At 37.8% G+C, this 16,356-nt stretch overlaps 1 long non-coding RNA gene across 3 annotated transcripts in view; it reads left to right on the top strand.

The window, feature by feature from the left end:
- The first annotated feature begins 10,739 nt into the window (after window positions 1–10,739).
- LOC104864299 overlaps window positions 10,740–16,356 on the top strand; it is an 89,787-nt gene continuing 84,170 nt past the window's right edge. For all 3 annotated transcript variants that reach the window (XR_004518262.1, XR_780832.3, XR_004518261.1), the window contains exons 1-3: window positions 10,740–11,002; window positions 11,542–11,663; window positions 11,848–11,936. This is a non-coding gene — a long non-coding RNA (uncharacterized LOC104864299). The remainder of the gene's footprint in view (window positions 11,003–11,541; window positions 11,664–11,847; window positions 11,937–16,356) is intronic.

Below are 16,356 nucleotides of genomic sequence, written 5' to 3'. Positions count from 1 at the left end.
CCTCTGGGGACCCCCTTCTCCAGCACAGCCCGCCTCGGCCCGGCGAGACCCTTCCCGGTTCTGTCGGTTCTGTCCCGGCCCAAGGCGACCCGAGGCCACTTTCGCGGCTCCATCCTTTTTCGCGTTAAACCCGCCCTGCCCCTCGGCGCTCCCTCTTCACGCCCTGTCCCGCTCACTTCAGAAACTCAGCCCGTCCGCCCCGCGTCCTCCCCTCTGCTGCCTGCGCCTTCCACCCCTCCCCAGTGTTTACCGAACGGCCCGGAGCTTGGGGTCTGAGGAAATCCCAGACTGGAAAGGCCTTTTCTGAAAGGCGGGGGCCGGGGAGGTGAGGGAAGCTGGCTCACCAAAGAACAGGCAAACCCGGCCTTCTTCACCTGTTGAGTTGGGAAAGGTGGGGCTGCCTAAGGGGCCTCCTCAGCTCTCCCCCTGGGGCTCTTCGACCGGAGGGTAGAACCAAGATCTGTGTTCAGTCTCGACCAGCTCCGTCTGAAGGCGCGATGTTGGCTACCGGAGAGCAAGTGCATGGGGTCCATGCCGCCTCTGCCGGAACTCAGAAAGTTCCCACCCCAGCGAACTTAATCAGAAAGGAAAACAGAGGATAGTTTTTATTCTTGTCTATAAAGTGTATTTCTAAGGTGATGACAATAGAATTTTACATTTCAAACGAGGGAAGGAATTTTTCAGCAACAGAATGTCAGGAGAGTTAAATTCTATCGGACAAAATAATTTTGAGTTGGTTGCTTTGTGAAAAAAAATCAACTTAAGTGTGGCATTTTGAAGAAGGGGACTTCAAAAAACTTCACTTAAAGGTTGTGCATCTAAGTATAGTCTGGGGTGCAACTGGCATCCCCAAAGCCTTTTCCTCCTGCTCACATTTCAGCCTTCTGCTTTCTACATCAAAACCAAGAGATGGTATTGAATGGCATTGGACAGAAGGGCTGGATCCAGCAAGGCGCTGGCAGCGTCCTCGGAACAGGGGCCCTGCCCTTGGCCCTGGGAGGAGCTGGTCTTTCCACACCAGTCACTGGCTGGGCATGAACGTGTCTGACTGGACGCTTCCTCTGCTGGACAGTGAACCTCCTTTTCCATGTCTAAGCCTTGCCCAGAGACACACGGGAGTACACATTATCGGAATCTTTCTCAAAGTTGAATTTTAGCTAAAATGCAAAATCAGTCAGACAAAAGGTCCCTGTGATTTAAAAATATGTCTTTCCCAAAAATATGTCTTGTAGGACACTGTTACTCAATAGAAAATCTCCTCTAGTGGAAATACCTTCTATCACTATCCAATAAGGCAGCCATTTGCCACGTATGGCTATTGAGTACTTGAGATGTGGCGAGTGTGATGGAGGAAATAGACTTTCAGTTTTAATTTATTTTTATTTAAATAGACCCACGTGGTTAGGTGCAGCCATATTGAGCAGCACATTTTCACAGGATCCTCACTATGTACAGTGTATTAGCTACTTTTCTCTTGGCTGAAACAAAATATCTGACACCCAACATTAAAAAGAGGAAAGGTGTGTTTGGCTTCCAATTCATAGAGGTTTCAGTCCATAACTGGCGGGCCCTAAGGCAGGGTGGCATGGCCGAGGGGCAACAGATCATGCCGGCAGAAGGTAGAAAAAGCAAGAGACCTTAGCAGTGCCTTTCTTCCCCTTTTATCATACTCAGACTACCTAGGGTGGGGAGTGCTGACACCTTAATCCTCTCATACCTTCTGGCCTGGCATTGCACCAGGGATTAGTTACAAACTCTAGATTCAGCCACCTCTGAAAAAGAATCCCCACCTCATTGGTGTGAAGCTTCGGGGGGACATGTACACACCAGCCATGACTTATGGTCAGCAGTGAAGAGCAAACAGTTCACCCCTGCACCAGCATCCTCTGCCCTCCGGTGTGCATCTGAGCTTCATTCTAATGATGCCGCTCATGCCACTGGTACATAAAATCGTTAATTCTCAAGGGGCACAAATACTCCTCTCTGGGACTGTTTAGAACATCCGAGTAGAAGGCTAATTTCATTGGTTAATTTATTTGAGAACTACATATTACAGGTTAAACATTAGACAAGGGTGGAGTCTTTGGATATGGAGTTATCAACAAGGTGTTTACTGCTTATAGTGTAGCACAGAAGGCCTTGCATAAGGCTGCATAATAGAGTGAGTTACAGTGTCGACAGATGATACAAAGGAAAGCTGAGTACTCTGGAAGTACTGACACGAGCATGTAGTTCAGTCTGGGAATCAGGGAAGGCACTAGAAAGACATGAAAGAACACAAGAGCTATAGAAGCGATACTACTAGCTAAGTGACCTTGGAAAAGTTCCTCACCTTCTCTGAGCTTTGAATTTCCTATCTGTAAGTACATTTCTCTATCGGTTTATTAGGATATTGAACATAAATGCTTATCACTGAATCTAATTTATTGTAGTCCCAGGGAAGGTTAGTTCTCATTTTCAAATACTTCTTTTTGATAAAAACTTTTGATATCATCTTATTTTTTTATTCACTCTTTGATTTATTTAACAAATATTTAATTAGTTTCCACTATCAAACAAATACTATTATTTAAAAAATACCAATAAACAGCACAGACCACAACTTCAAGGGGCTTACATTCTACTCAGGGTAGAGTAGACACACCTACATTTGTATGTGTATGGAATATATTTGTGTAAACAAAGACAAGTATATAATCTGTTTTATGATAAGTGCTTTCCAAAACTAGAGAGGAGTGGTGAAGCTATGCTCATGTTGAATGAGATCATTTAAAATTGATTGGGCAGAGAACATCTTTTTGATAATTTTGACAGAGGAGAGAGAAAAGTGAGGAAACAAACCAAGAAGTTATCTGAAGGAAGACATTCCAGGAAGAGGGAGAACCCAGCACCATCTTCGAAACAGATATATCCTGGTGAGAGACAGTAGATGCCAGTGCATTTAGAAAATGGGAGAGATCTAGTGATCTGTTAAAAAGTTAGGCCAGTGCTGTGGAATGGAAATATATAGAATGACAAATTAAATAGCAAATTACAATTTGCAGTTTTAGTGGGCATGTCTAAAAGCTAACAGGTGAAAGTAATTTTAATACTTTTCATTTAAATTGATATATCCAAAATATAATTCTAGGGCAAGGGATTTAGCTCAGTGGTTTGGTGGCCTGCCTTGCAAATGCAAGGACAGGAGTTCAATCCCCGGAAAAAAAAAAAAAAAAAAAAAAAAAAAAAAAAAAAAAAAAAAAAAAAAAAAAAAAAAAAAAAAAAAAAAAAAAAAAAAAAAAAAAAAAAAAAAAAAAAAAAAAAAAAAAAAAAAAAAAAAAAAAAAAAAAACCCAAAAAATCAAAATATAATTCTAACATGTTGCCAATAAAGTTATCAGTAAGGCATTTTGCATTCCTTACATTAGCATTACTTTTTAAAGCCATTATATATTAAAATAAACTTGCAGCAAATCGTGGTTCGTGCTACAATTCAGATGTCCAAGAGAGAATGCGGCTAATGGCTACCATATTGAATAGCATGTATTTAGAGCCTCGCAGACACCTGTAAGGACTTTGGCTTTTATTCTGGGTGACAATCAGTGTATTGTGAAGAATGGTGATGTGCATTTTATACTTCACAATATAGGACTGATCTTGTTGCATTTTATAGGATCTCTGTAAGGCCAATGGGGCAGAAAAAAACTCAAGGGGACAGGAGTACAATCAAGGAAAGTACTCAAAACATTACTGAATTGATCCTGTCCCTTTGAAATGAAAGAAAAAACAAATATTTTTTCTTCTTCCCACCATCTGTGCCTCTTCCTCATTTATAATAAGTAGAAGCTTTAGGAAATTTAATAAGAATTTAATTTCATATTTATTAAGACTCCTGTAGTTATTTGCCATTTCCCAAAGACAGTGAAGTGATTTTTCTCATACTTTAATTATAAAGATATATGACACTTAGGGCAGATACTTTTCTGGAAAATCTCTACCAGTGACTGTGCCTTTGTCAAAATGAAAAATGAAGTAGTAAGTTCTAGGGAGAATTTTAGGAATTAAATTTATTTGGATAAGAGATCTGTTGAAAGACAAGTTTTTATGGAAACTCTTCATCATTGAAAAAGAGGAAACATAACTGCATGCGGTAAAATATAGTAAGACCTGTATACTCCATTAAAAGAACACATAAATGTAGGTACTTATATAATATCTAGCTAAAAGTATCCAGTATTATTGTGGTCCTAAACAAGATAAGTTCAATAAGTAAACCTGTGAGTCACTTCATAAAATTTCTGTGAAGCAATTTGGTGGCATAGTTTGAGAAAATCAGTAACAATGAAAGCCTCCTAAAATTATAATAGTTTGCAGTGAAAATTGCAAAGCTGACTCCCCATTCTCCCTGAATCCTTTAGTAAATACAAGCATGTGCATATTTGATAATTGGAACATATGAATAACTTTCTTCCTCCTCAGAACTGAAGCTATTAAAATACAGTATAAGGTATAGTCTGGATTCATGCTGTGGGTAGAATTCATCATGCCAGAGTTGGGTTGTGTTCCTGGCTTTAGGATAAGGTCAATGTCAACTATCCTAAGAGTAGGTCTCACATATTTAGCAGAGAGTGAATAGGCCAGTGCACTACTATTTTAACTAAATGGAAAGAGCAATAATTTCAAAATCACAGGGGAAAAAAGTGCAATGAGTTTAAAGAGTGAGATATCATAATTTGATCACTTATGAAAGTTAAAGCTAAATATTTAAATGAACAATTGGGCTCATGCTACTTTTAGGGAATATAATCAAGTTTTGAACGGTCCTGACACTTCAGTTCAGTGTTATACTGGTCTATTTTGAATGTTATTATTTTTTTCTTCACAGATCAAGGCTGAATTGGTTTCATTTGTGTGAAGCAACTGTGTCATCTAGTGGTTAATAATCAGAATGGTAATTCGGTTTATTTCTAAGGGATACATTATGTTATAAATATTTTATAGGAAATATTTTAATACATATTTAATAAATATTTTAGAAATAGCACAGTAAGAGACATAATTAGATTATCATTTTTCCACATTTTTGTTTCCTCAGAAATCAGCACACAAGAGGAACAAAGTCAATATTTCAGAGCAGATTATAAAGTTAAGTTTTGGGGCCTAATATTAATACATATTTATGTATACCCCATTAGAATGCTATAGTTAAATTTTTACACTGATTACATATTTCATCCTACAAAGTGATTGATTTGTTTTTACACATGCTAAGTCTATTGAAACTAAATCTATTGAAACTATGGTTGGTGAGAGTCCTTGTTTTGAGACGTACATCCTGAAATGTGTACCGCTGAATTGGTGTGATGTCTAGGAACACTGGGCTAAGCAAATTCCTCACTTCCTCTTCTTCTTCTCCTGAAAGTACCATAAAAATTGCTCAGGAGAACAGTTAAGTTAGCTTCTTGTTTCCAATGGAAATGACCCTCATAGTCTGAGATGACATGAGAGGAACTGTTTAAGCTTAGAAGTGTTTTTCAGTATGTTATTGGCCTATGACTTTAAACTCATATTTTTTGCCTTCTACAAATGTAGTAGCTTCACTGTTTCCTTTTACTTTGTTTTGCTTTTGCATGTATGGTTGTGGAAGGGAAGTGGTAGTCATGACTTCAGAGACAAATATAAATCATTCAAGACTTCTGAATCTAATTCAAATCTGGTAATAAATTAGTGTCTTTAACAAACTTAAGGGTAATCTTTTCATTTCTACAAAAGTAAACTCATGATTATGCATCATTTTCAGGTTCCAACAAGTTTGTGTTACTGTGTCAAAGAAAGAAGTCTCCAGTTAATTTAACAGTCGACAAGTCATAAAATTTAGTGAGGAAAAGAGATAACATTGCCATACCAATAAAACTGAAGGTGCTATTATTTGCCTTTTGATGCCAATTAGAGCTCTAGGAATAGAGGGAATGCTAAACCCAAATGAGTGAGCTAATTGAAAAAGGTAAATTGACTGTCATAAATGAAATTTCAGGGGAATTTACAAGTGGTCATCATTTGGAAATTGCTACGAAAATATTGTGCAGGATTCAAAATATAGAGCAAGCTAGAGGGTAGGTAACAATATTTTCTCTCTTTGGGCCATTTGCCCTTATTTCCATATTTGTATTGAGCAGAATAAGGACAAGACTAAAAGTTTCAAGGAAATAAGGAAGGAAAAAGAGCATACGTTAGCTTCGTAGCTAAGTAATTTTTCAGCAGTGCTTTCCGTTTCCATCTCCCTACCAGGCACAATAGAATTGAAAAGGATGCATGGCTGAGGCACACCCAAGAAATAAGTGGAGTGGAGCGTGACATTCCTAAGGCCTCTGCTAGAGTTCTGCTCACCACACCCTTCATTCTACACCACACTGAATTCCCCGTGTCCACCTTTCCAGAACGGCAGACCAGAATAGTAACAGTGCCATCTGAATCAGATTAAAATTAAATTTACCTTTTAGTATTAGCGGCACAGAATTGAGACTCTGGGGTATGGTGTAGCCATCTGAGTCCCCTCAAACCCTTTTGTAGGCACATGGAACACATTGGCTAGGCCAACTTACAAGTAATTACGACATTAGCACAGAGATCATTGTTTCTCCAAGTAGGATCCTCCGAACACCTACATAACTGCATATTTCTAACGCTTTATCATAGCCTAACTATTCATTGTAATCTGGATTCCTACTGAATCAGAATCCCTAAGGTAGGAGGCCAGGAGTCCTTATTTATAACAAGATGTGATTCCTAAGCATATTAAAGTTTGTGAATCACAGTTTAAGTTATTCTTAATAACTGGGATAATTCAAAGTCCTGCCACATTTAATTTTTTAAATTAGCATAAAAACATAGCCATTATACCCTTTTAATGACATTCACCAGTCTGTCAAAACAAATACCTGTCTAAAGTCTAGATTTTCCAGTCCCAAATAGGAGAATTTCATTCTCCCCCCCTTTTTTTTCCAGATTGAACATTGTCTTAATCACTTTCTTATCATTGAAATACAGTGCCTGATGCTCACAATTTAGAGAAGAGTTTACTTGGGTCCACGTTGTACAACATTCCACTCTCTCACGGTCATGTGGTTCAGAGAAGAAGCAGTGTAAAGGAAGAGCCTAATAGAGGGCAGCTACTCACTTCGTGGCAGCCAGGAAACACACACAGAGAAGGGAGGTGTCGGGGGAGGAGATAAGCCCTTGCAGATCACAGTGATCTGCCACTTCTGACCAGACCCGCCTTCAAACTACAAGTCCTCTATAATACTCCCGTAGTCCAGTCACCTCCCAAAAGCCCTGTCTATGAGTGCATGAGGAGTTGGTAGAACACCTAGATATAAACCAGAACATTTCACCCAGGCCCCTGAAAAAGCCATGCACATCTCTTTATGCTAAATATATTCAGTACGTCTCTAAATTTTGCCAAAACCCTAACAATTTCAGCATGGCTGAAAAGTCCAAATCCAAAATCTCCTCAAAGACTTAAGGCAAACTCTTAGGTGTGAGCCTCTGCGAAAATCAAAAAGAAAGGTAAACCCTTTGAACATTCATATTTGAAAGGGAGATAGGGGTAGAAAGGAATGCAGCCAAAGTAAGATAAAACCCCAGCAAGGGAAATATTAAATCCTAGAGCTCCAGGTCTCGCATTTGGGGTAAGCTGTGACAAGATGCAAACTCCAAACAGCTTAGGCAATACTGGCACTATGATGTCATCAGTTGTATTCCTCCTGGCTTCTCTCTTGGAGGCTGGTTTTGCTCACTGCCTGTGGGTTTCCTTAAATGTTCCACACTCCTCCCTTCTCCAAATTTGAGAACTCTCCACTGCAACTTTGGCATCACATTCACAGCTTCACAGGCTGCCATCTCACTGGTACCCTGCCTGGATTCCCAGGGCTTCTTCCAAAATCTTGATGGAAGTCTCCATAACCTCTTAATAGTTGCATGTAGCATGCATGTGAAAACAGCACTGCATAGATGATGCCAAGCCCTGCCACCAACTTGAGCAGTAGCCAGGCCATTTTGCATCATGGCTGCAGAGGCCTCTTAGTGCTTGGATGGCTGAGCATATGAACCAAAGCCCCGAGAATCAATTCCCTAGGTAGTCTTTCTGCAGAACATTTGCCCTTCTCAAAGCAAAGTCCTTTACTTTTGCAGGTCAAATGTCAGGGTCTTGCTGTTTCCCCAAATGCCTTCTAGATACCCTTCAAATTCTTCTGACAGATAGTACTTGGTAACTTTTTAATTCTAATCCTATCTTCACCCAAGCTTTTCTCCATTCTGTCTTTATAGGACACAACTTTACAGGAGCTTCTTTTCCAATAAAACTCAAAACTTTTAAAATCAGCCAGCTATACTCTTTGCTGCCAATTTTTGATGTATGACCCAAGAGTATCCAGGCCATTACCTAAATGTTGGGCTGCCCTGAAATTTCCTCTGCCAGATTATCTAGTCCAAAACCCTTAATTCAGTCTCCTAAAAAGGTTCAGGATATGGTCAAAGGTAGACAGATTTTCTGCCAGAGCATAAGATGCATGCCAGGAGTCTATTTGTCAATAGAGTCTTTCATAACAACCTAAACCTCTTGAGCCTGAACTAAATGAGCTGCATATATCTATGGCATTCTGGCCTTCTAACTTCTGATCAGAATCTCTTATTAAGTTTGCCCTACAGCATTCTAGAGTGGCTACTCCTGCAGCTGACATGTCTAAACCTTTCCAGACTCCTCCTATGAACCAGTTACAAAGGCTTCTGAATCCCATGCTCAAGTACAGTCCCCACTGTTGACACCAAAATCCATCTTAGTTGTGTTTCTTGTCACTGAAACTCAGTACCTAACACCCACAAATTAAATAGGAGAGGTTGATTTTAGCTGATGTTTCAGTCCACAGTTTGCTGGCCACGAACAAGAAGCACCGTGGCAGAAGGGAATGGTGGAGGAAGAGGTGCTATCCCTCCTGGAAGCCAGGGAGCAGAGAGAGAAGGGCGGAGTTCAGTCGGGTCCGCAGAGACTCACCTAGAAGCACAAGAGATTTTGAGGAGACATATAGACGTAAAACCAAGGAATTTCTCGAGGAGCAAACCTTGAGGCAGGGATTCGGGAGTAAGTTGTTATTTGGAAAGTAACCTCAGGAAACACTGGTAGATGAGGAGGGAAGGGAAAAGAAGAAGATAAGAAAGAAGAGTAACTAACAAAGAACACGTTCTGAAGCTACTTAACTACCATAGATAACTAGAGTTTAATTCCACCTGGTTGTCAGCACAGGCCATGCCCTTAGATTTATCCCAATAAAGAAGAAAAGAATAACTTCTATGAGTCTTTGATTAATGGCACTCCTAGGGGACACTAAGTCTTCTGTACCTGTCACCTGTTTCTTGCACAGTCAGAATATGCCCCAGAGGCAAGTAAAAGTACAGGGGTAAAGAGGTAAAGGGAACTGGAGTTGAGGTTATTATTTTCTTAGAAGGCCTTGCCAAGTAAAACTAATTGAAATAATCCCCCCCCAAAAAAGTGGAATCTTGTTCCTACCAGATGTATGTCATTCTCTGCTAGAAAAACCCTAATCACATCACTAATATTCCAGTTTTCACACCAAAACATAAAGTTATGGCTCTAAGAAGAGAAACAAGCTATTGCATTAGTTTCACTTTTTCACTTATTAGGTTGCATATATCAAATGTCTAAAAGTTGGAAACAAATAGTTTATTAAGTTAAGGTAGAAAGTTGAAATACACACATACAGAGTTCCTAGCCATCTGGCATTTCTGGTATGTTAAATATGAATTATTTATGACTTCCACAAATTTTGCTTTGCATTCAAATGGTTCAGTAGAGTTGAATTTGAACAACATGGTTATTACATAGTGAGTATCTACGAAGTGTGTATGTGTGTGGTTTAGACTTCAGCTAAAGTTTGGTGTCTTTTGCTGTTTGTATCTGTGCTCCTTTTAGGTTATTCATTAATGATCCAGAGAGGTCAGACATTTACAGTCTTGCTCTCTAATCTATGTCATATCTTTCAGCTGCTGCAGTATGTATGACACCTTCCTTCATAGGAAACTTAACTCTGCTAAGAGTTGCTTCACTTGTGGAAAGAGAGGTACAAGGGTAAAGCAGAGGTTGCAAACTGTAGGCTAAATCAATGCTAACAATTATTAAGAATTTTTGCATTTTAAATGCTGTATAAATCTGTAAATAATATCCTTGATTTTGCCTCTTGTTTTCCAAAACCAATAATATCTAATATTTGATTCTTGAAGAAAAAATTCACCAACCTCCAGCAATACAGCAGTGTCCAAACTATTTTCAGTAGCAGAACTTTCAGAAAGAAAGGAAAATATTGTTTTAAACCTCATTTAAAACAAGTAAGCATATTTAAGTTAACTTAAAATTTAATAATTGTTCACTTAAAATTTCCACCAGAAGCAAGTTTACTTTGTTGACAGGCTAGACTAAAGGAAGTGGCATGTTTGACACTGGGGATTACAGGTGACAATTGCAGTCTTACAGAGAATTCTGCCTCTGATTTATTTCTGTGGATTTTTTGTTGGATCAGTTCAAAAATAAAATCCTGTTTCAAGCAGATAAGTGATTATAAATAGTAACAACTTTTTAAACAATGCACCTTGCAATCTTAGGACTCTGAAATTAGACCAATCCTGATTCTTAAAAGAGAAATAGAAATTTTTTATTTTACTCGTATCTAAAAGCAGCTCTCATCATCAAAATATAGCAACCAGACGAGAAGCAATGACAATTTGGAATGAGAGATAAAACTGACTGTGTCTTCACACTGCCAGAAGTGACAGCAGCACTGACTGCAGAGCCTCAAGGAGCAGAGGACTTTTCCTCTGCAGTTTTATGTGACTGGATGTGGGTGAACTTGCATGGTAAAGAAAGAGGTGATGAACAGCCTTCTCATTCAAGACTATTCAAATATGTGTACAAACACAGTAGTTAAAGCATATTCTCAAGTCCAAGCAGAAACAAGGTAAGCTGAAGTCACAATGAGGTTAAAGTTAGTGTAGATCAAAGTTATATTTGATAAGAGATTAGATTAGAAAAGAATCTGAAAATTGGGTGTTAAAAAAATTACTATTGCAAATCCCTAATTTGCCCATAGTATAGATGATCAGTGTTTTGGGATACAAATTCCTCTATGATATATTTTATGTCACTGAAGTCTGAAGAGTGCTGAACCAGACTAAAAGAAAGAATATATCAAGATGTGTAGACATCTTGCTTTTAAAATAACTTTTTCAAACCCTTGCAGTGACTGGAGAGTCAGTGAAGAATTAAACAAAAAAATGCTCCCTGTCCTCAGGATTTAACTTCCATAGAAATACCTTGCAGATTGTTATGTGATTTAAGTGACCTAAACAACATGAAACTCCAGCAGAAGGTCTGGAACAGAAAGTGCTTAATGAACATTTCTATATTTGAATTTGACTTAAATGAACACACGGAATATTACATAGAAAAATATGATTGTTTGCTCTCGTCTAAGGTGGCTGTTTATACACTCCACAGATCACCTGGGTTCCTAGCCACTCATTAAGTGAAGATTTACTAAGTACCACCAGAATGGGCCACATACAGTCACATTTCCAGATCTGCTGGGGACAGACAGGACATGGCCGCCTGGACTAGAGGTCTGTGACTCTTAATTCCAACATAGTGAATACTCCTTAGTTTCAATATGTGAAGCAAGTTGGCTTTTTATTTTTTCATTTTAGGTAAAGTATTTATGCCTGACTGCTTCAGTTCAGTCTCTAGTTGTTCTTAAGTATTTATACTCCTTTTCTTGCTAATGGTGTCTCCTCATCCTTCATGTAGCTTCTGCGAGGGATCCCGCTGACATCCATATTGAGCATTATCTCCAACCCAATGGAGCTGAGATGTATTTGATTAAACCACACTTTGAGGTGGGTAGAGTTGATGAGATTTTCTTGACACTTGCCGTATTATTTCAGAGACAGTTCTAATGAAATTGTGAATGATTCAGGCTGGAAATTGGGGGGGGGATAATAGTTCATCTTCAGTGTTTATCCCTCCTTTCTATTTGAAGTTGGAAGTCAGGCATCAGGGTACTTGTTCCCAGATAGTTTTTTCTTCAGATTTAGAAGTAGAAGAACAACTGCCCTTCTATCTTTTATAGAATAACAGTTTATGGGTCAGGCATTTTGCTTGTCTCATGAGGTGAAGAAACGGGAGAGAAGGGGACAAAGCGTTTGAGGCCTGAGAGTGAGCCGATGTTTCTAACACCTGTGACGGGGACCCAGATTTGTGGATTCCACAGTGACTGGTACTTGGATCTCTCTGGAGGCGTGATGGATGAGTGTGCAGAGTCTGTGTGGACTGTAATTTCGCGGGCACCACAGATACTTGATGTACAGCCCTGCAATGAGGTAGTTCTGATGGGGTGAGGCATCCCAGAACTGTCTTAGATTGAATTACTTGCTGTTCCTGCAGATGGATTTTTAAAAATAAAGAACTGTGACACGGCATGTATATAGAGCATGCAAGCCAAGATTCACACTATCTGTAATTCCATCCCCCTCTTCAATAATAATAACCTAGGTGTTTTAAATGAATTCCTTTTCCCAATAACATTTTCCTTTTTCATAATATGTTCATAAAGTGCATGCTGTTGCTTCAAGATTTTTATAACTTCTGAACTTGTCTCATTAAACTTGTTCCTTCCTTAGCAATCACATTTATTCACCTACAGAATGTGAATAAAACTGACATTCATCCAACACAGATTTTCTACTTCTTGGTTTTATGCCCTCAGGAAATTGGTAAACCAAGGGGTAGGATGCATAAGATATTAGATTATATCTAAATGATTAATTATACAGATTTTAATTTTACCATTTAAATATATTTAATCCTGAAGAAAGTTGCTTAGATTAGATGCTATCACATTTGGATCTGGGAATGTAATTTTTTTACATTATTTTTCTAATAGCAATGTGGTTGGATATGTAATTTATCATCAAATTTTTGATGACTTACATATAATGTGAACATAGGTTGCATCAGTCTGTTTCTGTTAGCTGAAAAAATGCAGAAAAGTTTGCTTCACAGTATTTTGTGAAGTTTTATGTAGTATTTTTTTGCTTTCAGTAAGTTCACAAAGTCTAATGTCAAAATGTATTAGTAGGCTTATGGACATTTAATGATTTTTTTTTGTTGCATGACTAGCATCCTTTTGGGGGAATCATGAGACCTCTTTTTTACAGTAATACTGTTATGTCTTTGTGGGTTAGGTGTGGCTGACTGTTGTCCATATCTGTCTCAAATCTCTGACCATCATTCAGGTCTAGGCATATGGCCCAAAGAAAAATAATATGATCCTTCCTAGGATTATTTCCAGAGACAGAAAGAAAGATGCTGCCATTTCTTCATGACTTCTGCCTGTAAAGACCTCCAATCCCAAGCCTAGGCAGCTGGGAGATGTCATTTTATTCACACAGAAACTCTGCGTGTAAATGAAATTGTCCTGCTGTTTTTAAGTATCTAGCAATATTTGGAAATGCACTGCTACATTTTATAGTTATGTGAAATAATCTATGTCATACTAATAGTATTTTACCATCCAAAACTAATCATATTTTCACTAAAACTTAGTTAAGTGTGCTTTGAAGTCCAACCACAAGTAATGTAATCCAGGCCTTTTTATTTGCTAGTCATGTGACCTTGGACTAGGTACTCTTAACCCTTTGCTTCTCAGCATCTTCCTTTATAAGGACAAAGTAAAAGTATCAAGCTCCATTATTGTGTTGTGTTAACTGAGACTGCGCATGTGCACGTGTGTGTGTGTGTGTGTGTGTGTGTGTGTGAGAGAGAGAGAGAGAGAGAGAGAGAGAGAGAAGCCGTACAATCTGCCCCATAAGTGCCTAGTACATTCAAGTTATTATTCCAGTGAATAATATGCATGCTAAAAAGATACTTCATTAAGAATAGTGCGTTTAAAACAACCAAGCAATAGTATAAAAATGTATAAAGCAATACTTACCAAAAAAGAGGTAGAAAATATAAGCTATGCAAATTAAATGGAGCCCAAGGAAAAATGATGAAATTCTTAGTTAAAAAAAAATAGGAACATTAAAAAAAGTGAGGATGTAAATTCTTTTATTTGATGACACCAGTGGTGCAAAAATTCATGAATCACTCAGTGGCCCAGACATTCTATTTATTTTATTTTTAAAAATGGAATATTTGATTCTGGCAGTAAAACAAAAACTCTATGAGTAGCACCAAACCAGCAGATAGTCTATTGGCAGATTTTTTGTTAGCCATTTCAGTACCCTGGTCATAAATTTCCCTTAATTCTTTTTCTAAGGGTAGTGTTAACAGAATTATATAAAACTTGAATATTAAGTTTCCAATTTTCTGAAAAGTTTGTACACGTAGAGCGGACATTTCTATAAACATTTTGTAGCAGATATTTAATGGAATGTAGTTCCAGCCTAGGGATTTTAATACTTGTCTAAGGCAAGTAAAATAATACATAGTAGCAAATAATCTACATGAAAATAAGAAAATTAATTATATGGTAGCAATTATATTTACATGATAATTTGTATTAAAATTCTGTTGTTTCCTTTTAAATATAACTAGTCAACTCCTAGGCACAAGTGAAAATGTAAGACTGTACCCTGGATAAAAAATAATATAATAGAAAAAACAAAATAAACTCTCAAAACTTTCTGACAACAACAATCATTTCATGACCAATTAGTTGTAAATGCATTCACCAATTCTGCAAATATTGGTCTTTTAAAAAACTTCAGGTAATTTTTATTAGCTTTTCTTTAAAATAAATCGTAATAAATATGCCGGAATGGAAAGAGCAAAATATCATAAAAGATGGAAAATTCACAACTGTGTAATAAATGCTATGAGTGAAATAAATGAATACTTTTATTTGAATACTAATCATTTCCTGCTATGTAGTAGCAGCATAACCAAAATAATTTAAAGAAATATTTAAACAGTGTAATCCCCACTTTTCTCTGCTGTAGGAGTTGTATGCTCCTAAAATGCAAGAGTTAGATTGTATGTAATTATGTGCATCCAGCCATTGTTACTAAGCTCTTTAAAACCACTAGATAATTACTGTGATATTAAATTCACACACAGACTGCCCAGATGTCCGAAAGAATGCAGAGGTTCTTTATTATCTGTAATTCTTTAAAGTCTCCATGAGGAGAAACAGGCATGGTATTGAAGGGGAATTTTAACAATAGCTCATTTTCTTTTGTTTCAAACAGTGCCTTTCAATTTAAAACAAAATCTCTAGAGCATTAATACACTCTCAATTCTAAATTCAACTGCCTATAAGACGCTTCCTTTCAGTTTTCTTACTAAAATAGTACCAGGGTAAAGAGGAGACTTTGTAGTTGTTAAAGCGGAGGGTAAGAGTTTCCCTAGTCTTGCCTGCTCTTTTATCAGCCTTTATTACAAAGAATTGGAAAGAGTGCTGCAGTCCTTTGCACTCCTCCCCTACCACTATCTTGTCCACCTCAGTGTGCAGAGAAGTCAGCGCATATGTGGTCTCCAAGGCTCCAAACACAGCCCAAGGCAAAAGCAACGCCATTTTCCTCTTTCCTCTGATATCTGCCCTTATCAAACATGGTACTGGCATGAAGAAAGGAAGTCACAATACAGGAATCTCACCTCTGCCTCTGCAATCTCTCGTGCATTCTCCTTCCCTTGTCCAAGGTCAGTAAAGACAGCTGTTCCTTTCAGCATGACAATGACTGCCCCTAGGTTACTGTCACTTGGTTCTATTCCTGCTTTATAGTAAAATCCTGTGAACTGATTAGTAAATTCTGGCCTCAGATAACTTAGTAATTGCCTCCTTTCTAATAGCAATCCCATTCTGCACATGAAAGCTGAGCATTCGCCCCTTTTGCCTTTTGGCATATTCCTTGTAAAAATCGAATCTTAATGTGAGTGGAAAGTGGAGCGTGAAGAGTCACACACAAGGAACTTTAAAGAGACAAAAACGTATCAATGCACTTTAAAGTCTGTTACAGTTCAATTAAAATACATCAGTTCAGCATTTATAAAAAAAAGTACTGAAAGTTCACACATACATTGTTATGATTAGTAATAACATGAAGTTACATGTGTTGAAACAGATAAAAGCATACATAGGTAAGAAAAATAATGTACAGTCTAACACAAGCATAACCATCTGAAAATAAGGAGTGAGGAGAGTATCTTCAGAGGATATATGAAGATGTTATAAAAATCTGAAGATGTAACTATACTCTAGAAAATATTGGGAAATCTAAATTCTAAACCTTTTTAATAATATTAAATATAGCATAC

Source organism: Fukomys damarensis, unplaced genomic scaffold, assembly GCF_012274545.1.
Source record: "Fukomys damarensis isolate Sample0158 unplaced genomic scaffold, DMR_v1.0_HiC HiC_scaffold_3, whole genome shotgun sequence".
NCBI lineage: Eukaryota > Metazoa > Chordata > Mammalia > Rodentia > Bathyergidae > Fukomys > Fukomys damarensis.
The sequence above is the reverse complement of the archived record's forward strand: the minus strand, read 5'-3'. Positions and strand labels throughout refer to the sequence as shown.